At 35.7% G+C, this 22,183-nt stretch overlaps 1 pseudogene; it reads right to left on the bottom strand.

Annotated features, from left to right (window-relative positions):
- Positions 1–6,893: 6,893 nt before the first annotated feature.
- LOC144308217 (large ribosomal subunit protein eL33 pseudogene) lies at positions 6,894–21,886 on the bottom strand (annotated as a pseudogene).
- Between the last annotated feature and the right edge of the window lie 297 nt (positions 21,887–22,183).

The raw sequence follows: 22,183 nt of genomic DNA, 5'->3' as shown, positions 1-22,183 counted from the left end.
ATCATTTAGACAAATTATCAGGTAATAATTAAAACTCTATTTGCTCACTATAAGTTAAAAGTAATTTTATCTTTTTCAAAGACAGCAGATTGATACTCAGGTCCATCCAATAATATGATTCCCCTTCTGCTTTATGAAATAGTAGATGATGAATTACTACACTATAAATAAATAAATCTGATTAATAAAATGTGGGCTGCTTCTGTTAGTGTGGTTAGTATCAGGCTACCTAGCACTTTCAGAAACTACTACACTAAAATACAGAACCTGCTCTGTGTGTGTGTGTGCCCACACATGCAATATTTGGAAGAGAAAAATTTAGAAAACTAAATTGTTCTCAAAGTCACTTCCAAATACACTCATTATTATGTGTAGTGTTTAAATATATATACTCATTTCTTGGCTATTTCTAAACACTTTTGAACATAATCATTTTTAACATATTTATCATTGTATTTTACATACAATTTTATAGTCCTTTTTATTTACCTATATACATTTTTTGTTATGAAAGCCTTCATATACATTTTTCAGTGACTGATAATGTTGCACCTATAATAAGTTGAGCACTATAATATACCCAATTATTATAGAATTGCACATTTAGATCAATTATTTTATCAATTGTAAAGTCTAAAATACCAAATTGTTAATAATTATTATCTTTGAGTATAACAATTGTGTGTAGTTATTTTTGAGTTTTTCAAAATGCCTACCACTAACATATAAAAATTTAACAGAAAATGTTATTCAAAATAAAATTAATTGGGGATCCCTGGGTGGCACAGCGGTTTGGCGCCTGCCTTTGGCCCGGGGCGCGATCCTGGAGACCCGGGATCGAATCCCACGTCGGGCTCCCTGCATGGAGCCTGCTTCTCCCTCTGCCTGTGTCTCTGCCTCTCTGTCTCTCTCTGTGTGACTATCATGAATAAATAAATAAAATCTTCAAAATAAAATTAATTGTATAACAGGTTATTATACAATAATAATACAGATGTTACTATACAATAATACAGATTTAAAAAACTACAAATCTCAGACTGAATTTAAGGTGTCTCTAGGAAAAACCAAAGACAACAGGTAAGACAAAAGTAAGGATACTAGAGGAAATTTTAGACTCCAACGTATCAGCTACAACAACTAGTACACACAGTCTAGTTCCTACTCAGATAAAATAAAACCTAATACTAAGGCCTATTTATCATAGTTCCCTTTACCTTATACATCATGCATGGCATTCAACAACAAAAAAACATAAGACATGCTAAAAGGCAAAAAACACATTGTGATAAGTAAAAGCAAGCATCAGAATCAAACTTGGATATGACAGAGAGTTTGGAATTATCAAACCAGGAATTTAAAATAATTATAATTAATATGCTACAGGCTCTAACTTTTAAAATGGACAATATGTAAGAACAGATGTGTAATATAAGTTGATAGATTGAAACTCTAAAAATCTCAAGAGAAAATCTAGAATTCAAAAACTATGTAACAGATATTTTAAAATGTCTTTGATAGGCTCAATCAGTAGACTAGACATGGCCAAAGAATCAGAGAGCTTAAAGATATGTCAATTGAAACTTCCCAAATTGAAAAGAAAAGGGGAAAAGGAGTTTTAAAATATGGGATGGAATATCCCTACAAATATCCTTATGAAAGGATAACATATACATAATGGGAATATCAGAAGGATGAGATAGGAAAGGAACAGAATAAATGAATAAAGTAATAATAGCTGAGATTTTTCCAAAATTAATGATTGACACCAAAATAAAAATCCAGGAAACTCAGAGAACATCAAGGATGATACTCCAAAAGAATCTACAACTAGACATATTATACCCAAACTAAAGAAAACTAAAGACAAAGAAAATCTTAAATAAAATCGGAAGGGAGAAAACCCACATTACCTATAGGGGAATAAGGATAACAATTCTATCACACTTTTTTTCAAACACCATGCAAACAAGAAGAGAGTACAGTGAAATATATTAAGCACTGAAAGGAAAAGAAAAAACTCACTAACCTAGAATTCTGTATTCAGTGAAAATATCCTTCAAGAGTAAAGGAAAATAAAGACTGTCTCCAAAAAAATTAAACAGTGAGAATTTGTTAACAGTAGACCTGCCTTGGGATGCCTGAGTGGCTCAGTGGTTGAGCGTCTGCCTTAGGCTCAGGGCATGATCCCAGGGTCCTGGGATCGAATCCCACGTTGGGCTCCCTGCAGGGACCCTGCTTCTCCCTCTGCCTGTGTCTCTGCCTCTCTCTCTCTCTCTCTCTCTCATAAATAAATAAATAAATAAAATCTTTAAAAAAGAAAAGAAATGAAGGGTATTAGAGAAGAAATAAATGAAGGAAAAATATTTTTCTTATTCTTAATCTAACAAAAAATAATTTATTCAAAATAAAAATAGACACAACTTTTGGGATGATCATAGATCATGAATAAATGAAATGAATGGCATCAAAGTTATGGGAGACAGAGGGAGGAACTGGGAATACTCTACACTAAGGTACATACACTATATGTGAAGGGAAAGTGGACTCAGATTGGTTGTAAATGTATACTGCAATCAAGGGTAGCACTAAAAATATAAAAAGTATAACTGTTACTATGCTAAGAAAGACAATGGAATCATAAAATGGTCAATTAAAGCAAGGACAGGAAGAAAAATAAATTAATACACTAAAAATTGTTTAAATTATTTTTTTCTTATTGCTTGCAAACTTGAAATGATAACTGCATTTCGAAGACTTAGAGAAAAAATGTAAAAGCTGATAATAAAAATAGTAATAACCTGTTAAAGTTTCCTATTAAAAAAGTTTTCCTAAAGATTGCAAAAAAAAGAGTAATACAAAAAGAAACAAAGCATTGAGTCATGCATTGAAAATAATAACAAATATTAAAATATTGTAGACATAAATCAAACTATATAAATACTCACTATAAATACCAATGGTATTGATGCACTGATTAAAAGACAGATGTCAAAGTGAATCGAAAAACACAACCCAGCTATATGTTGCCTTCAAGAAACTCACTTTAATATAAAAATACAGATAGATCAAAGTAAAAGAATAGAGAAAAATATGCCATTGTATGGGCGCTAACCAAAAGAGGTTGGAATAGGGATCCCTGGGTGGCGCAGTGGTTTGGCGCCTGCCTTTGGCCCAGGGCGCGATCCTGGAAACCCCGGATCGAATCCCACGTCAGGCTCCCGGTGCATGGAGCCTGCTTCTCCCTCTGCCTATGTCTCTGCCTCTCTCTCTCTCTCTCTCTCTCTATGTGACTATCATAAATAAATAAAATTAAAAAAAAATTAAAAAAAAAGAGGTTGGAATAGTTATATTAATTTCAGACAAAGCAAACTTCAGAGCAAAGTAAATCATGAAAAATAAATAAAGGCATTACTAATAATAGGGTTAATTACCTAAGAAGACATAAGAATCCTTAATGTATATATACCAACTATCAAGTGTCAAGATACCAATATATATGCAGCAAAAACTGACAGAACTGCAAAAAGAAATACATGGATGCACTTTTAAAGTTTCAGAGTTCAATACCCCTCTATCGGTAATTCATAGATCTAGTAGGCAGAAAATAAGTAAAGATATAGTTGAACTGAACCACACCATCAATCATCTGGATCTAATTGACATTTATGGACTACTTCCTTCATCCAACAACAGAAGAATACACATTCATCTCAAACTTACACAGAACGTTTACCAAGACAGATGAAATTCTGGGCCATAAAACTCACCTTAACAAATTTTTAAAAAATAGACATCATATAAAGCATGCTCTCAAATAACAATGGAATTAAACTAGAAATCAATAAGAGTAAGACTTCCCCAAATATTTGGAGATTTAAAAACATACTTCTAAATGGCACAGGGATCAAAGAAGTCTCAGGAGAAAAATTAAAATATTCTGAATGAAATTAAATTGAAACTACAACTTAAATTTGTTACGGCAGTAAAAGCTGTGCTTAAAGCGAAGTGTAATGCATTAAGTGCATATACCAGAAAATAAGGAAGAAATGTGTAAAATCAATATAAGGTTCTACCTCAGTAAACTAGAAAAATAGGGATAAATTCAATCTAAATTAGCCAGAATAAATTAAATAATAAATATTAGGACAACAATCAATGAAGTTTTAAACAGGAAAACAATAGAGAAATTCAACAAAATCAAAAGCTGGGTTTTTAAGAGATCAGTAAAATTGATAAATCTCTATCCAGTCTAACCAAGAAAAAAGAGATAAAAATTATTTTTTAAACTTTTTTTATTGTAGTAAAATACACATAATAAAATTTACCATCTTAACCATTTTTAAGTGTACAGTTAAATACATTCACATTGTTGTGCAACCATCTATCTCCAGGAGTCTTTTCACCTTATAAAACTGAAACTCTGTACCCACAAAACAATGACTCCTCATTTCTCCCTCCATTGGCCCAAGGCAACCATCACCAATATAAGCACTGTACCCATTAAACAATCATTCCTTCTTCTCCTCTCCTCCCATATCCCTAGTAACCTCTAATATATTTTCTGTATCTATGAATTTGACAATTCTAGGTACCTCATAAAAGTAGAATCATACAATATTTCTTTTGTGACTGGCTTCTTTCACTTAGCATAATGTCCTCAAGGTTCATTCATGTTGTAGTATGTGTCAGAATTTCCTTTTTTAAGGCTGAATGATATCCCATTGTATGTATATACCACATTTTGCTTATCCTTTCATCCACAGAGGGACACCTGGGTTCTTTCTACCTTTTGATTATTGTGAATAATTCTGCTATGATCATGGGTGCACAAATATCTGTTTGAGTTGCTCCTTTCTTTTGGGGGGGAGGGGGAGATGCACTTCCCTGAGAGGCCTTTAAAAGGGAGGAGACAAATTATTAATATCAGAATGAAAAGGGCTAACACTGCTGATCCCTTAAATACTAAAAGAAAAATAAGGAAATAGTAGGGACAAATCTATGCCCACATATTTGACAACCAGGTGAAATAGACCAATTCTTTGAAAGATACAAACTATAGAGCCTCACAAAAGGAGAAACATATAACCTGAAAAGACTATGTATATTAAAGAAATTGAATCAATAATTAATAGCCATCCTACAAAGAAAGTAGCAGGCTTAGACAGTTTCACTAGTATATTCTAACAAATATTTGAGAAAGTAGCGATCAATTCTCTCCAATATGTTCTGAAAAATACAGAAGCAGAGGGCACACTTCCCAACTTATCCTGTAAAGCCAGCATTACCTTAATACCAAAAAAGACAAAGACATTACAAAAAAGAAAAACAATAGGCCAATGTCTCTCATAAACATAAATGCAAAAATCCTCAACAGAATATTAGTAAATAGAATCCAACAATGTATAAAAAGAGGTATACGCTATGACCAAGTGGGATTTATCCCAGGTATGTAAGGCTGGTTCAATACTCCAAAATCAATTAATGCAATTTTTCATATCAACTGGCTAAATAAAGTCATATATCCATACATGCATAAAAACATTTACAAAATCCAACACCCATTTGTGATAAAAATTCTCAGCCAACTTAAAGGAGAAATTCCTCAATCTCATAAAAAGCACATACAAAAAACCTACAGGTAACATTATACCTAATTATAAAAACTAGATGCTTTCCCTCTAATTTTAGGAACAATGTAAGCATTTTCTCTCTGTTCCTATTCAAAATTGTACTGGAAATCTTAACTAATGCAATAAGATAAAGAATGGAAATAAAATATATGTAAATTGAGAAGGAAGAAATAAACTGTTCAGACTTCATTATTGTCTTCATAAAAAATCTCAAAAAATTAGCAATAACAAAAAATGGGGACTCAAAAGCAATTAAAACAAGGTTGCAGGATACAGGTTAATATATATAAATCAACTGCTTTCCTACATACCAGCAGCGAACAATTGTAATTTGGAATTTAAAACATAACACCATTTACATTAGTATGAAAAAAGGAAATACTTAGGTATAAATCTAACAATATATGTACAAGATCTATATGAGCAAAAGTACAAAACTCTGATGAAAGAAATTAGAGATTTATATAAATGGGAAGATATTCCATGTTCACAGATAGGAATATTCAATATTATTAACATGTTGGTTCTTCCTAAATGATCTACAGATTTAATGCAATGCCAGTAATAATCTCACCAATCTACTTGTGGATACTTACTGATTCTAAAGTTTCTATAGAAAAGCAAAGGACCAGAATAGCCCATATAATATTGAAGAAGATCAAAGTTGGAGAACTAACAATCCAACTTCGAGGCTCATTTGGTTTATTTCTTTTATTGAAGTATAATTAACACACTGTGTTATATTAGTTTCAGGTGTACAATATAATGATTCAACAATTCTATACATTTCTTGGTGCTCATCTTGATGTGTGTACTTTATATATTTCACCATCCCTCTGCCGACCTCTCCTCTGGCAGCCACCAGTTTGTTCTCTACTTAAATGCCTGGGGTTTTTTTTTGTTGTTGTTGTTTTGTTTTGTTGGTTAGTTTCTTTTCTTTAACAAGAGAACAAATCTACACCTGTATTTATTTACCTTTTTTAAAAATTTTTCATAAGTTAGTAATTTTTTTATAAATTTAATTTTTATTGGTGTTCAATTTGCCAACATATAGAATAACACCCAGTGCTCATCCCATCAAGTGCCCCCTCAGTGCCCGTCACCCAGTCACCCCCACCCCCCACCCACCTCCCCTTCCACCACCCATAGTTCGTTTCCCAGAGTTAGGAGACTGTCATGTTCTGTCTCCCTTTCTGATATTTCCCACTCATTTTTTTCTCCTTTCCCCTTTATTCCCTTTCACTATTTTTTATATTAAGTTTAAATCCTTGACGGATACAGCATCACACAGATTCTGTGGCCAATGGCTGTAACAGGAAGGCTCCTTCAGAATTTGGCATGAACCATGTCACTGTTTCCAGGAGCAGGAGTTTCTTTTCCCCAGATCACTCTGGTTTTATTTGGTTTGCCACCAGGAGTCACTGTGTTGTTCTTTACTTTGTATGCATAAGCACATCTCTTGCCTAGATAGAATTCAATTTTATCTCGAGCATAAACATCTACAATTTTAAGAAGAGCTGTGTGCTCCCTCTGGTTCTGGAGACCTCGCTTAGAGCCAGCAAAAATGGCCTTTGAGACATGTTGTTTCAGGAGCCTATTCCCAGCAGGCTCCCACAGGTTGGCAGAAAGAGAAGTTTTGTTTCTTTAATTCCACATATGAGTCAAATCATATGGTATTTATCTTTCTATGACTGACTTATTTCACATAGCATAATACCACCTAGTTCCATCCATGTCATTACAAATGGAAAGATTTCATTCTTTTGGGTTGTTTCCATATCTTAGATATTATAAATAATGCTGCAATAAGCAAAGGGGTGCATATATGTTTTTTAATCAGTGTTTTTGTTTTATCTGGGTAAATACCCAGTAGTGGAACTACTGGATCATATGGTAATTCCATTTTTAATTTTTTGAGAACCTCCATACTGTTTTCCACAGTGGCTACACCAAATTGCATTCCTACCAATAGGGCTCAAGGGTTCCTATTTCTCTGCATCCTTGGCAACACTTGTTATTTCTTGTGTTTTCAATTTTCACCATTCTGATTGTTGTAAAGTGATATCTCATTGCTGTTTTGATTTGCATTTCCCTGGTGTTCAGTGATGTTGAGTATCTTTTCATGTGTCTGTTGGCCATCTGTATGTCTTCTTTGGAAAAATGTCTACTCAGGTCAGGACTTATTTTAAAACTACAATAATCAAGACAGTGTGATATTGGTGAAATAATAGAGACATAGATCAGTGGAATATACTAAAGAGTCCAGAAATACATCCAAACAAATATAGTCAATTGATCTTTGACAAAGAAGAAAAGGCAACACAATGGAGGAAAAATAAAGTCTTTTCAACACATGGTGCCAGAAAAATTAGATATCCACATGTAAAAAATAATGATTCTAGACACAGACCTTATACCTCTTACACTTTTCACAAGAATTAACACAAAATGGATCATAGGCCTAAATATAAAACACAAAACTATAAAATTCTAGAAGACAATATTGGAGAAAATCCAGGTGAACTTGAGTTTGGCAATAAATTTTTAGATGTAACTCCTTTTTTAAAAATATTGTATTTATTTATTCATGAGAGGCACAGAGAGAGAAAGAGAGAAGCAGAGACATAGGCAGAGGGAGAAGCAGGCTTCCTACAGGGAGCCTGATGTGGGACTTGATTCCAGGACCCCGGGATCTCGCCCTGAGCCAAAGGCAGACGCTAAACCACTCAGCCATGCAGGCGTCCCTAGATGTAATTCTAAAAGCAGAATCCATAAAAGAAAAAAAATCAATAAGTTGGACTTCATTAGAACTAAAACCTCCTGCTCTGGGAAAGACAATGTTAGCAGAATGGAAAAAAAAATCCACAAATTGGGATACAATATTTTCAAAACACATAACTGATAAAAGACATGTATCCAAAATATTTGAAGAACTCTTAAAACTCACCAGTATGGAAACAAACAACCCAATTAAGATGTGGGTGAAATATCTAAACAGACACCTCAACAAAGAGATACACATATGGCAAATAAGCTGTGTAAAGATGCTCAACACCATATGTTAGGGATTTGTAAGTTAAAACAATGAGATACTATTACACACCTATTATAATGGCTAAAATCCAAAACACTGACAACACAAATGCTGACAAGGATATAGAACAGTAGGAACTCTCTTTCACTGCTGGTGGGAATGCAAATGGAAGACAGCTTGGCAGTTTCTTACAAAACTAAGCATATTCTTACCATATAACATTTGTACTCTTTTTGTACCCAAAAGGGTACAATCATTTGTACCCAATTGATTTGAAATCTTAAATGCAGACAAAAACTGTACACAAGTATTTATAGCAGCCTTATCAACAAATGCTCCCAAATTTCCAGGAACCAAGTTGTTCTTCAATAGCTGAACGGCTAAACAAACTGAGGTACATCTATATAATAGAATATTATTCAGCAATAGAGTGAAATGAGCTATTAAGCCACAAAAAGAAATGGAGGAACATTAAATTCATATTGCTAAGTGAAAAAAAGCAAATCTTTAAAAGGTACTATATTATTCCCACTATATGGCATTCTGTAATGGCAAAACTATATAGACAGTAAAAAGATCAGTGATCACCAGGGATTGAGGGGTGAGAAGCAAAGGGATAAATAGGTGGAGCACAGGGATTTTTACAACAGTGAAACTATTTTGCATGATACTACAATGGCGGCTACATGACATTATGAGTTTGTCAAAACCCACAGACCTGCAGAATACCAAGTGTGAATCTTAATATAAAATAAAAGTACATTGAACATCACTGTAATAGCCCTGATTGCATTTCTTTTTTTTTTTTTTTTGCATTTCTATTTTCATAAGATAGAGTTCCATAAGTAAACCCAGTCAATATGTATGGTTATATTTAAGATGCTTGTTACAAATGAATCAATTTCCTAAAGTGTTTGCTCACACCAGTGACCAGTGTGACATCTTAGAGTCTCACAGTAGATTTTACATTTATCAGTCTGGCTCTTCCCTAATCCTGGCAAGTCAACTCACAAAAGAGTAAATGTTGGTCATAACAAAGAAAAATCTTGAGGATACAGACAGATTAGCTAAAGGCATCACTCTTGGGAAACAAGAGTAGTAGTTATTTGTCACTTTTTGGCTGCTCAGCATCCAAGCCCATTTGAACACTTAGCTGTACCAAGACAATGAATAATTTTCTTCCCCTATCTTTGTTAAGTTAAATTTATCAGTAAAAAACCCCAATAATTTAGTATATATATAAAATAGCAGACCCTTATTGTGTTTATCAGTTGTTTGTGTATTTCATTGCTGAGATGTATTCCACTGTATGAGTGTAACAGTTCTTTTATCTTTTAACTAATTGATGGGCATTTGGATTGTTTCCAGTTTGGGGCTATTTTGAATAATGCTGACATAAATAATTACATACAAGTCTTTGTTGATCAATCTTGAAAGGGTTATGCTAAGTGGAAAAAAACCTCAGATACTGTAAAATTTTATTTATATGATATTACGGAAGAGGCAAAATCACAGTGACAAAAATCTGATCCATAGGGAAGAGATAAATTGAAAAGAGCACAAGAAAACTTGGGAGGTTATGAAAATGTCCTGTATCTTGATTTTGGTACGAGTCACATAATTATATTCATTTATTGAAGCTCATCAAATTGTACACTTAAATTTGGTGAAACTTATTGTATGTAAGCTATACCTTAGTAAAACCAACTAAAAAATGAAAAAAAAAAAACCAGTAATTCTCAAGGACAGCACAGTCCAACCTATCAACTGCAGGATAGCCCCTGCCACACTGTTAGTTTATTATACTATGCAGAGAAGTGTTAGTTCCTTCTCTTTATCTCCTTAATACCTTCTTCCCTTTCAGATTTTTTTAGCTGATTTTGAGTGGAAAATAACGTGATTGCTGAGCCATACACTTCTTTCTGGCCTTTCCCTCAACTACAGAAAGATACAACTGAAGCCTTAAAAATAATGTTTATAATGACTAAATTCTAAGTCAAGGATGTTTCTAATTCACAGTCTCCATCTGGCAGGACTGAAGGGGATGGTTTTATACTTTCAATTGTGTAGTGTTTATGGTTGTATCCATGGTGCCCATCATAGTGCCTGGAGTAGTAAACATTCCATAAATATTTATTGTCTGAAAAAATATAGTTAAACGGTTCATTCTGTTTTAAGTGTTCTATTGAAAAACTATTTAAGCTTGAAAAGAAAACCTTCTTAACTGCAATACAATCCATAATCACAGGCTTTAGAAATCGTAGTACATGGTGCAGTCTCTAGCCAGATATCCCCATCAGGATCAAGCCACTCTCCCTCATTTGCAGGAGTGGGGTCTTCTAATGGCTCACAGCCACATCCCTCTCTGGGACTTGACCTTGACCTAAAAAAGCCACCTTGCCCAAAATTATGGCCCCTCCCTGGCGGCAGTCAGCAGCCAGAGGACTTCCAAGGCAGCATATAAAAAAAACTGCAGCTAGAGGGCAGACTTAATTATAAAAGGGGAGGAGCTAGAGAAGCTGGAATTCTTGATACTATATCAAAGGGCAATCACAAGGAAGAAAAGGGACTCTGATTCTGGAGATAAGGACATCTGCATCAATATACTTGAAATTCTTCAATCCTCAGATTCCCTTGAACCCACCAGGGGTCCACTGCTCTCTGTTAAAGTAGCATTCACCCTTATTCAGCCATAAAGAACGAAATCTTGCCATTTGCAACATGGATGGAGCTAGAGGGTATTATGTAAAGTGAAATAAGTCATACAGAGAAAGACAAACACCATGTGATTTCACTTACATGTGCAATCTAAAAAACAAAATGAACAAACAAACAGAAACAGATTCACAGATACAGAGAACAAACCGGTAGTTGCCAGAGCGGGGGTGGGGGAGGGGTTCAGGAACAGGTGAAATACATGAAGGGTGTTAAGAGATACAAACTTCTAGTTATAAAATAAGTCATAATGATTTAAATGAAGTACAGCATAGGGAATATAGTCAATAATACTATTATAACTTTGCACGGTGACAGATGATAACTATACCTATCATGGTTATAATTTCATAATATACAAAAATATTGAATCACTACCTTGCATATCTAAAACTAATATAATATTGTATGTCAATTATAATCCAATAAAAATAAAATAGTATTCACCCTTTGCTTAAAGACAATGCACAGGCCTCTGCCTTGCAAGGCAATTCAGGATCCTCTCTCAATTCCCACCTCCCTTTCTGGCCAACATGTGTCTTTAACTAAGGTAAAGTCACAACATAACCTGGCTGGGGAAAGTATTGATCTGGCCAAAAGAAGGAAAAGTAACTATACACTGAATGAACTAGAGGATCTAGCAGGGGGTATATATGGGGCTAGACCCTGAAGACACTGAATCAAGGAGAACAGAATATAGTTGGAAGTGGTGAGTTTATCAATATGGGAGAAATTCCCCATTATGAAGGGTTTAATAATCTAGCAAAAGCAGGGGAAAGTGATGACATGCTACTAGGATGGCTTCTGGAAACATGGAAAAAGTGACCACTCTAACTGAAAAATACATGCCAGGATTGCCATGGTAGATGGTAGGGGAAGGAATCAAAAAGCTCGAGAAGCAGGCATGCTAGAGTAGATTTACTATATAAGGCCAGAAAACTCAGTAACTCATTATATTTTGCAGAAAGGTCCAAAGGATAATCTATCTACCAAAACAATCTGCAGCAATGGAACTAGCAGTTTTGAGAAACCTACAGGGTGACTATATTCATTTCATAATTCTCTGTAACAAATAGCCATAAGCTTAGTGCTCAAAACAATACACATTTATTCAACCACAGTTTCCATGGGTTAGGAATCAAGACATGGTTCAAATGGGTCCTCTGCTTCAGGACCTCTCACAGGGTACAATCAAGGTGCCAACCAGGCAGCATTCCTTCCTGGGGCTCAAGATTTTCTCCAAGCTTGCGTATTTCTTTGGAGGATTTTATTCCAAGCTTGCATGGTTGTTGGAAGAATTCATCTCTTGTAAAAGCAAGATCTTCTTACTATCAACTAGAGACCATCCTGAGGTGATAGAGGCTGTCTCTCCATATAAAGTTTATAATCAGTTTGTTGGTATCCATAAAATAACTTGCTGGGATTTTGAGTGGGATTGCATTAAATCTACAGATCAAATTGGGAAGAAATGACATCTTGATAATATTCTGTATTCCTACCCATGAATATGGTATATCTATTTAATTCATCAGAGTTTTGCAGTTTTGCAGTTTTCCTCCTTTAAATCTTGTACATATTTGGTTAGATTTACATTTAAGTATTTCATTCATTTGGATGCTAATGTTTTCGGTGCTAGCATTGTTTTAATTTGAAGCTCCACTTGTACATTGTTGGCAAAGAGGAAAGTATATTAACCTTGTATCCTGCAGCCTTGCTGTAATTGCTTAATAATTTCATAAGCTTTTTGTCAATTCTTTCAGATTTTCTACATAGTTATATCATCTGAAAACAAAGAGTTTTACATATACACACACACATATTTCCTTTTCTTGCCTTATTGAATTAGCAAGGACTTCAGTATGATGTTGAAAAGGAGTGGTAAGTGGGTACACCCTTGCTTTGTACCTATCTTAGTGGGAAAACTTCCAGTTTCCCACTATTAATTATGATGTTAGCTGTAGGGTTTTTGTAGATATTCTTTATCAAGTTTAGAAAGTTCCCCTCTATTTCTAATTTTCTGAGAGTTTTTATCATGAATGAGTGTTGGATTTTGTCAAATGCTTTCTCTGCATCTAATTAATAAAAACCATGTGATTTTTCTTTCTTAGCCTGTTGATGTGATAGATTACATTAATTAATTTTTAAATACTGAACCAGCCTTGCATACCTGGGATAAACCTCATTTTGTCATGTATAATTCTTTTTATGTAATTTAAAAATTTTGATTTGCTAATGTTTTGTTGAGGACTTTTGCATCTATGCTCATGGGAGGTATTAGCCCCTAGTTTTCTTTTCTGGTAATGTCTTTGTCTGGCTTTGGTGTAAGAGTAACACTGCCCTCATAGAATTAGTTAAGAAGTATCCCCTCTGCTTCCATCCTCTGAAAGAGACTATAGATAAGTGGTATAATTTCTTCCTTAACTATCTGGTAAGACTCACCAGTAAGATTATCTGGGTGCAGTGATTTTACTTTTGGAAGGATATTAATTATTGATTCAATTTCTTTAACATACATAGGCCTATTCAGATTGCCTATTTCTTCCACTGTGAGAGTCTGAAGATTCCGTCATTCAAGGAATTGGTCCATTTCACCTGGTTGACAAATTTGTGAGCACTGAGTTGTTCACAGTATTCATTATTATCCTTTTAATTTCCATGGTTTCTATAATGATGTCTTTCTTCTCTTTCATTTCTGATATTAGTAATCTGTAATCTTTCTTTTTTTTATAAGTGGACTGGCTATTGGCTTATTGACTTTATTGATCTTTACGAAGATCCAGCATTTGGTTTCATTGATTTTTCTCTATTAATTGTCTGTTTCAAATGTTATTGGTCATTGCTATAATTTTTTAAACTGAGCACTCCACAGTCTCTCATTCTCCAGAAAGAGACAGAAGTAAAACTGAGATTCACAAATGATTAAACACAACAGTAAAATCTGCAGTGCCTTTTTCATAAGCCTAGCAGATGTTTTGCTGAAATATTCTTGTTTCTATGGCCTGCTGAGATAAAAGTTTCTAGATCCTATAATCGTACAATGAGGAAAATAGCCATAGCAACTCAATAAAGTTGTTGTTTAACACAGAATACATATAAAGCACAAGACATAGTGCCAGATATATATAGGAACTCAGTAAATAGTCGTCATTAACTTCAACTTGACATTTTGGTAGAGGAATGCTTCAGACCAGGCTCCTATTGAGTCTGGAGACAAGAAATCAGTTACATAAACAAAACTTTTCTGTTCTTCAATCTTCTTGTGCTTTTTAGAATAATAAAGGGGTTTTAAATTTTTCTTTATAGTAATATTTTCACTACCTTGTCTATCTATACTTAATCTTGTATTGCACTTACGATAGTTTCAAGAAATGTCTAATAAGAACATGAGACTTGGGCAGCCCGGGTGGCTCAGTGGTTTAGCACTGCCTTCAGCCCAGGGCCTGATCCTGGGGAGCCGGGATCAAGTCCCACATCGGGCTTCCTGCATGGAGCCTGCTTCTTCCTCTGCCTGTGTCTCTGCCTCTGTGTGTGTGTGTGTGTGTGTGTGTGTGTCTCATGAATAAATAAAATCTTTTAAAAAAAGAACATGAGACTTTAATTATAAAACATCTAGTTTTGGGCAGCCTTGGTGGTGCAGCGGTTTAGTGCTGCCTGCAGTCCAGGGTGTGATCCTGGAGACCCTGGATCGAGTCCCACGTCAGGCTCTCTGCACGGTGCCTGCTTCTCCTTCTGCCTGTATCTCTGCCTCTCTCTCTCATTCTGTGTCTCTATGAATAAAGAAATAAATAAAATAAAATAAAATAAAATAAAATAAAATAAAATAAAATAAAATAAAATAAAATAAAATAAAACATCTAGTTTTATGTGTACTTTATATAATTGTCATTTACTCTTGGATCTGCAGAACTTTTCTTTTCTTCTGCTTACTTTGGATTTAATTTGCTCTTTTTCTAGTTTCCTAAGGTGAAAATTTAGATTATTGATTTTAGACCTTTCTTCTTTTTAAAATATGAATTCAATGCTAGAAATCTCCCTCTAGGAACTGCTCTCACTGCATCCCACAAATTTTGATAAATTGTGTTTTCATTTTAGGGGCACCTGGGTGGCACAGTTGGTTGAGCGTCCAACTCTTGGTTTTGCCTCAGGTCATGATCCCAGGGATGTGGGACTGAGCCCCACATTGGGCACTGCAGTGAGTGGGGAGTCTGCTTGAGATTCTCTCTCTCCCTCTCCATCTGCCCCTCCCCCCACTCTCTCACATAAGTGGATAAATCTTTCAAAAATGCATCTTCATTTTAATTTAATTCAAGATATTTTTTATTTTTTCTTTAGATTTCTTTGACCTAGATGTTTTTAGATGTGTTTGATTTATCTCCACATATTTGGGGATTTTTCAGTTGTCCTCTTGCTATCAGTTCCATTGTGCCAGTTTAATTCCATTGTGCTCAGAGAGCAGACATTGTAAAATTTCTACTCTTTTAAATTTGTTAGGATGTATGTTATGGCCCTGGAATGACTTTCCAAGGGTAAAGCTGAAACTAGAGCTTGGAGTTGACACTCTAAATCGCTGACCATTAAATGGTGCTGTATTACCAAAAGGTAGAATTGATGAGTCTAGGAACCAATGGGTGATATTAGGAATGGCTCTGCTAATAATTACTTCCTGTGACCCACTAAGAAATTTGTGCTTCCCATCCCTGAAATTTCTTTATTCTAGTTCTAGGGGGTCTTGGCTTCTATATAAGGAATGCTTTCACCAAGGTAATAGTAACACTACTACTAAACTTAAAATTTATGATGCTGCAGTTTCTTTGAGTCTTTCATACTAAGAGAGCAACAGGTACAAAAAGAACTCAGCATCACAATAGGGGTAATTGAACCTGATAATCAGTATGAGATTGGGCTGCTGTTAAATAATGGGGGCAGAGAAGAATATGCTCAGCACCCAGTAATCCAATGATGTGTCTTTTGCTGCTACTTTACCCAATTATGATAAATAGACAAGCAGAACAGCCAAGAGGCTTAAAGATAAGTGTCTGCATCACACCTCCAAGAAAGACATCTAGTCCAGAATACATGCTTAGTCTAAGAAAATCTAGAATGGGTAGTGGAAGATGGAAAAAATGAATATCAGTTGTATTTCTGAGATAAATTACAGCAGCAGGGGCTATTTATTAGACCACTAACCTTCCTTTTGTAAGTTTTCCCAGGAAAATAGACCAATCAGAATCTAGGAGAGGCTATTCTAATATCATGTGAACATGCAGTAAGTGGATCTGGATGGGAAAAGGGGTGGATTGTAGTGGATGGAGTGATGTGCTGCTTATAGCCCCCCTTCAATGCACTCATTTTCATAGGTTCCAAGATGGCTAGCTGCTGCAGGCTCAATGTGAGACCCTATCTGGGACTAGCCCTTGGCAAAAGAGAACCACTTTGTTCACAGTTATGGCCCCTTCTTAAGGGCAAAGTATACACAATGAGTAGTCAGTGTGGGAATAAAAAGGTCCAATTCCTTTGTCTCAATTAAAGACTGTTCTGAAGAGTCATCCAAGTTCTATAGTTCCCTATGGGGTTGGCTCTGTTGCGACTGCACTGTGCTTCACCTTCTTGCTGTGCCCAATTCTGCTTTATTCAGTCTTCCATGTATGTTGAACCTGGGAGCATTCAATAAACATCCAACATAAAATATTTACTTCTGAGTCCGGTTTTCAGGAGAATCTGACCTAAAATAGACATCAAGTAAGAAAAATTATGTGTGTGTATAATATATGCATATATACACACATATACGAAGTCTATAACATATACATGTGTGATGGTTAATTTTATGTGTCAATTTGTGGACCACATGGTACCAAGATATTTGGTCAAACTTTCTGAGTATTTCTGTGAGGATCTTTTTAGATGAAGTTAACATTTGAATTGGGAGACTGAGTAAAGCATGTTGTCCTCCCTAATGTGATTGGCCCTCATCCAGTCAATTGAAGACCTAAATAGAACAAAAAGGCTAAGTAAGAAGGAATTTTGCTGCCTGAGTGGTTTGAGCTGGGACATTGGCTTTTTTTCCTGCCTTTGAAAGTGAACTGAAAAATTGATTCTTCCTGAGTCTCAGGCCTGCTGAGCTTTGGACAAGAACTATGCCATTGGTTCTCCTGATTCTCATTCCTTTGGTATAGACTCTAACTATAACACCAGTTCTCCTAGGTCTCCAGCCTGCCAACTGCATATCCTGAGGCTTTTCAACCACCATAATCATGTGATCCAATACCTTATAATAAAATATTATACACACGCAAAACACACAAGTACAAACATACATATACACATATCCTATTGGTTCTGTTTCTGTGGAGAATCATAACTAATATGTACATATATTTTAACACATATATGCAAGTGGGTATATGATCAATTGCTATTTGACTACTTATGATGAATAAATATGTAAATCAGAGAAAATATAATATAAATAAAATATCAAATATATATAAAAGCCCAATGAGTTATTAAAACATAATTCTCTTTCCACTGAAATATTGGTCTCATTAATTTCAAAAATGGATTGTAATTCTCATAATAGCAGCTACTGGGACACCTGAGTGGCTCAGCGGTTGAACATCTGCCTTCGGCCCAGGGCCTGATCCTGGGTCTGGGGATTGAGTCCCTCATCAGACTCCCTGTGAGCAGCCTGCTTCTCCCTCTGTCTATGTCTCTGCCTCTGTGTCTCTCATGAATAAATAAATAAAATATTTAAAAAGCAATAGCAGCTATTATTTAGCTGTTACAACTTCTCAACGTTTATAATACATTTTATTAAATCTTGCTCTTATGGAAATATATTGTTCAATTCGTAATTGACTATTCCATTCTGTATTTCCAGAAGATAAGGATTCTGTCATTAAAAATTACCATTGTGCCACTATATCCTAGAAAAAAAGTAATAATTCTTTATCATCATGAAATACCACTTCAAACTCCTTAGTTATCTTCTATTTTTTTAATGTATTTGTTTGAATCAGGATCAAGTTCCATATATTGAAATTGGTTTGTATATATCTGAAATCTTTTATAATCTATAGTTCACCTTTCTATCCTTTCCCTCTTTTTAAAAAGATTTTATTTATTTATTCATGAGAGAGAGAGAGAGAGGCAGAGACACAGGCAGAGGGAGAAGCAGGCTCCCTGCGGGGAGCGCAACATGGGACTTGATCCCCAGTCTCCAGGATCACGCCCTGGGCCAAAGGCAGGCGCTCAACCGCTGAGCCACCCAGGCTTCCCCTTTCCCTCTTTTTTTTTTTTTTAAAAAAGATCTTATTTATTTATTCATGACAGACACACACAGAGAGAGGCAGAGACACAGGCAGAGGGAGAAGCAGGCTCCATGCAGGGAGCCCAATGTGGGACTCAATCCCGGGACTCTGGGGTCATGCCCTGGGCCGAAGGCAGATGCTCAACGCTGAGCCATCTAGGCATCCCTCTTTCCCTTTTTTTAATAGAAAACTGGATTGTTTTCTGTGGTAGGCTGGAAAATACCTCCTCTCAAAGATATGCACATCCTAATCTGTGGAAACCTAGAATGTAAGCTTATATGGCAAAAGGAGGGGGTGTAGATATTGTTAAATTAAGGATTCTGCAAAAGGGAGATTATCCTCGATTATCTGGGCAACCCCTATGTGCAATCACAAAGATCTTTACAAGTGAGAGGCAGAGAGAGGTTTACACCTCTCATACATAAAAGAATCCAATATGATCAGGGGCACAGAGATGTAGTGCTCCTGAAGTGGGCCACAAAACAAGGAATGCTGGCAGCCACCAGAAGATGGAGGAGACAAGGAACAGAATCTTTTCTAGAAGCTTTGGGGAGACGGTGGCCCTGCTGACACTCTGATTTCAGCCTAGTGATTCTTATTTCAAACTTCTGGCCTTCAGAATTGCAAGAGAATAAATTTCTGCTTTTTAAAAAAGATTTTATTTATTCATGAGAGACACACACACACAGAGAGGCAGAGACAGGCAGAGGGAGAAGCAGGTTCCATGCAGGGAGCCCGATGTGGGACTCGATCCCAGGACCCCGGGGTTAACGACCTGAGCTGAAGGCAGACGCTCAACCACTGAACCAGCCAGACGCCCAATTTCTGCTTTTTTAATACTACAATTATCCAGACTTTTGTTACAGCAGCCACAGGAAACTAGCATAATTTCCCTGAACAACTTTCGAGTGTCTGGGTTTTGCTGATTTCATCTATTTGATTTTCATTAATATGTTCTTCTGTCTTCTGTATTTCCTGTTCATTGGTATTTCTTTCACAAGAGGATTTTATAGGAGCTTTGTGTACTGCTATGTGAGGGTATATTCTCTCAGGTTGTTTCTCTTTTGTAATTTTTTAGCACCTACTGTTAAATGTTGCCTAGATCCATTTATTCATTAAAGATGACCAAACAGTTAAAATCCCTGTGATAAGTACCTTATATATAATCCTCAATCTTAGCAACTACATTGTATTTTGGTATTATATGATCAGAAAACTAATAAACAAATTTTGAAAGCAGAGGATTAAAATCCAAAGTCTGAAGTATGTCTATAATGCTTCAGTTTTATCAGGAAGCTTGAGTGAAACAGAGGTGAGATTTAGACATGTTTAGATGACAGCACCCCCACCACTGTCCTCAGTATCTATATTATCCACTGATTTAGATGGAAACTAGGAGTCTCTATGGGAAAAAAAAAAAAAAACATTTCTCAAAAAAAAAAGGAAAAACATTTCTCATGTAGATGTTATAAATAAAATATGTGCTTTAGAGATCCTTAGATTTTAATATATTTTTTAAAGGCTGTCTTAACCCAGTTTTGAGGCTCTGGCTAGATGCCAGTTCATCTTCTTGAACAGCTAATTAAGTCCATATTCCAACTACTTTGCTTCTCAGGCTCACACACTCTGTATCTGCCCTAACTGCCCCAAGGGCCAGGTACCAGACAACTAGGAAAAGCCCCCAGGAATACAAGAATTTATTCAAATTAGCCAATCCACAGGGAGCCCACAAAACCTAGCTAGCCCTATCCCACTTGTGATACATAAGCTGCCCTCTATAGCTCCAAGCTTGCTGTTACCCTATCCCCAAATACAACCTGCTGTGTGGCCCTGCCTTGCAGCCTTTTCTCATTCAGAGCTATAATAACAGAAGTCTGCCTTTCATCTATCCCAGCATCAGTGCGTTGTGTCCCACTATCAAAAGAATTTTTAAATCTTGTAAAAAAGACTATTCTAGCTTTACATAGAAATGATAAAGTTAGGTCATTCTTTGACTTGCTTTTCTTTTTTAATCACCCATAACTTTGCAAAGACCATTAAAAGTATTTTTTAAATCTCACAGCTATTATTTTATTTTGATCTTTTTCTTTGCACTAATCCACTGAGGAAAGCAGAATAAGGATTATTGTTTCTACTTTATAATTGAGAAACTAAGACTTCAAACAGTGAAGTGACTTGCTCAAAATCAAGCAGTTAATAATAGATAGAACTGGGAATTACATCCAGATATTGTAATTCCAAGTCACTGTTCCATCACGTTATTTCCAATAATCATCTACCCTATCCAACCATTTATCCATCCATCCAACATTTATTGAGTATATACTCTAAACCATGTAGACACTAGGCTTTGGGGGGTACAGAGATGAATATGGCACAATCCCTGTACCAAAAGGATCATAAGAAACAGAGATAGAAAAGAAAATTATAATAAAATACATTAGGTTCTATTAGGAAGTATTTGGGGTCACAGATGGGGTCTTTACCCCAAGTCAAAGGAAACTTTTCTATTACCATTGAAGACTGAACATGTCACAGTTATGTGACAGAGAGAGCAACACTCAATTCATTTCCCAAAACATTTCATACTAACCATGCTAGGCACTCAGCTTCAAAGACTACCACCAAAGCTCCTTCCTTCAAAGAGTATATTAGTTACAAGGAGAGATGAGGATGTAAAGAAACATGTTACAAGAAAGCACGCTAAGTTCAATGACATAGGAATGTACATGTTATAGTTGGGCCACAAAAAAGGGATGACAAGCTCTACCTAGGAGAAAAGAATCACAGCCTCCCAGCATTAATGACTGGGGTGATAGCCTGAAGAATGAGTAAGGGCCCACTGCCAGGACTGTGGGAGAAAAGGCATACAGGAGGAAAAGGATATTCAAAAGCAAACGTAAGTATACATACATAAATACAAAGAACTGCTAGCCAGTGAGAGTACCATTCCACACCACACTAACTAACTGCATGTAGATCACACTCTATAAGTAGCAAAATGGTGTAACAAGTACTTTTAGCTCTTGGCACAGGTCTTTGACAACCTCCTCAGAGATTCCCCTGGTAAAAGTTTGATTAGATTCACTGTCGATGGCCTACCTCTTTAAGGCCACATGGGATTCCCTACCAAGGTTGGTACACTTGTCACTTGGTAAGGCATGATACCATTCAGCTATTCTCTTTCGTGACATGAACACAAGGGAAGAACTAAACAAGTCACAATACAATTTTGGAAACAGCAGTACAAATGATGATTTGAAAAGCAATGTACACGTTTCCAGATCACAACCCAGGTAATTCAAATTTCTAGAGAGGTAAAAAGCCAAACCCTCAGCTCAGGTTCATTTTACTACATTATCACTCCAATCTTTTTCTTGTCAGTGGCCCTGACCTTGACTCACTCTCTCATTGGTGCACACTGCCTGATAGGACTATGAATCATGCTAGGAATCAGATGGGTCCAAAGGGAACACTGCCATTTCTCATAA

This window comes from Canis aureus, chromosome X (genome assembly GCF_053574225.1).
Source record: "Canis aureus isolate CA01 chromosome X, VMU_Caureus_v.1.0, whole genome shotgun sequence".
NCBI classification, from domain to species: Eukaryota; Metazoa; Chordata; class Mammalia; order Carnivora; family Canidae; genus Canis; species Canis aureus.
Note: the sequence above shows the minus strand (reverse complement) of the source record. Positions and strands in the feature narration are given on the sequence as shown.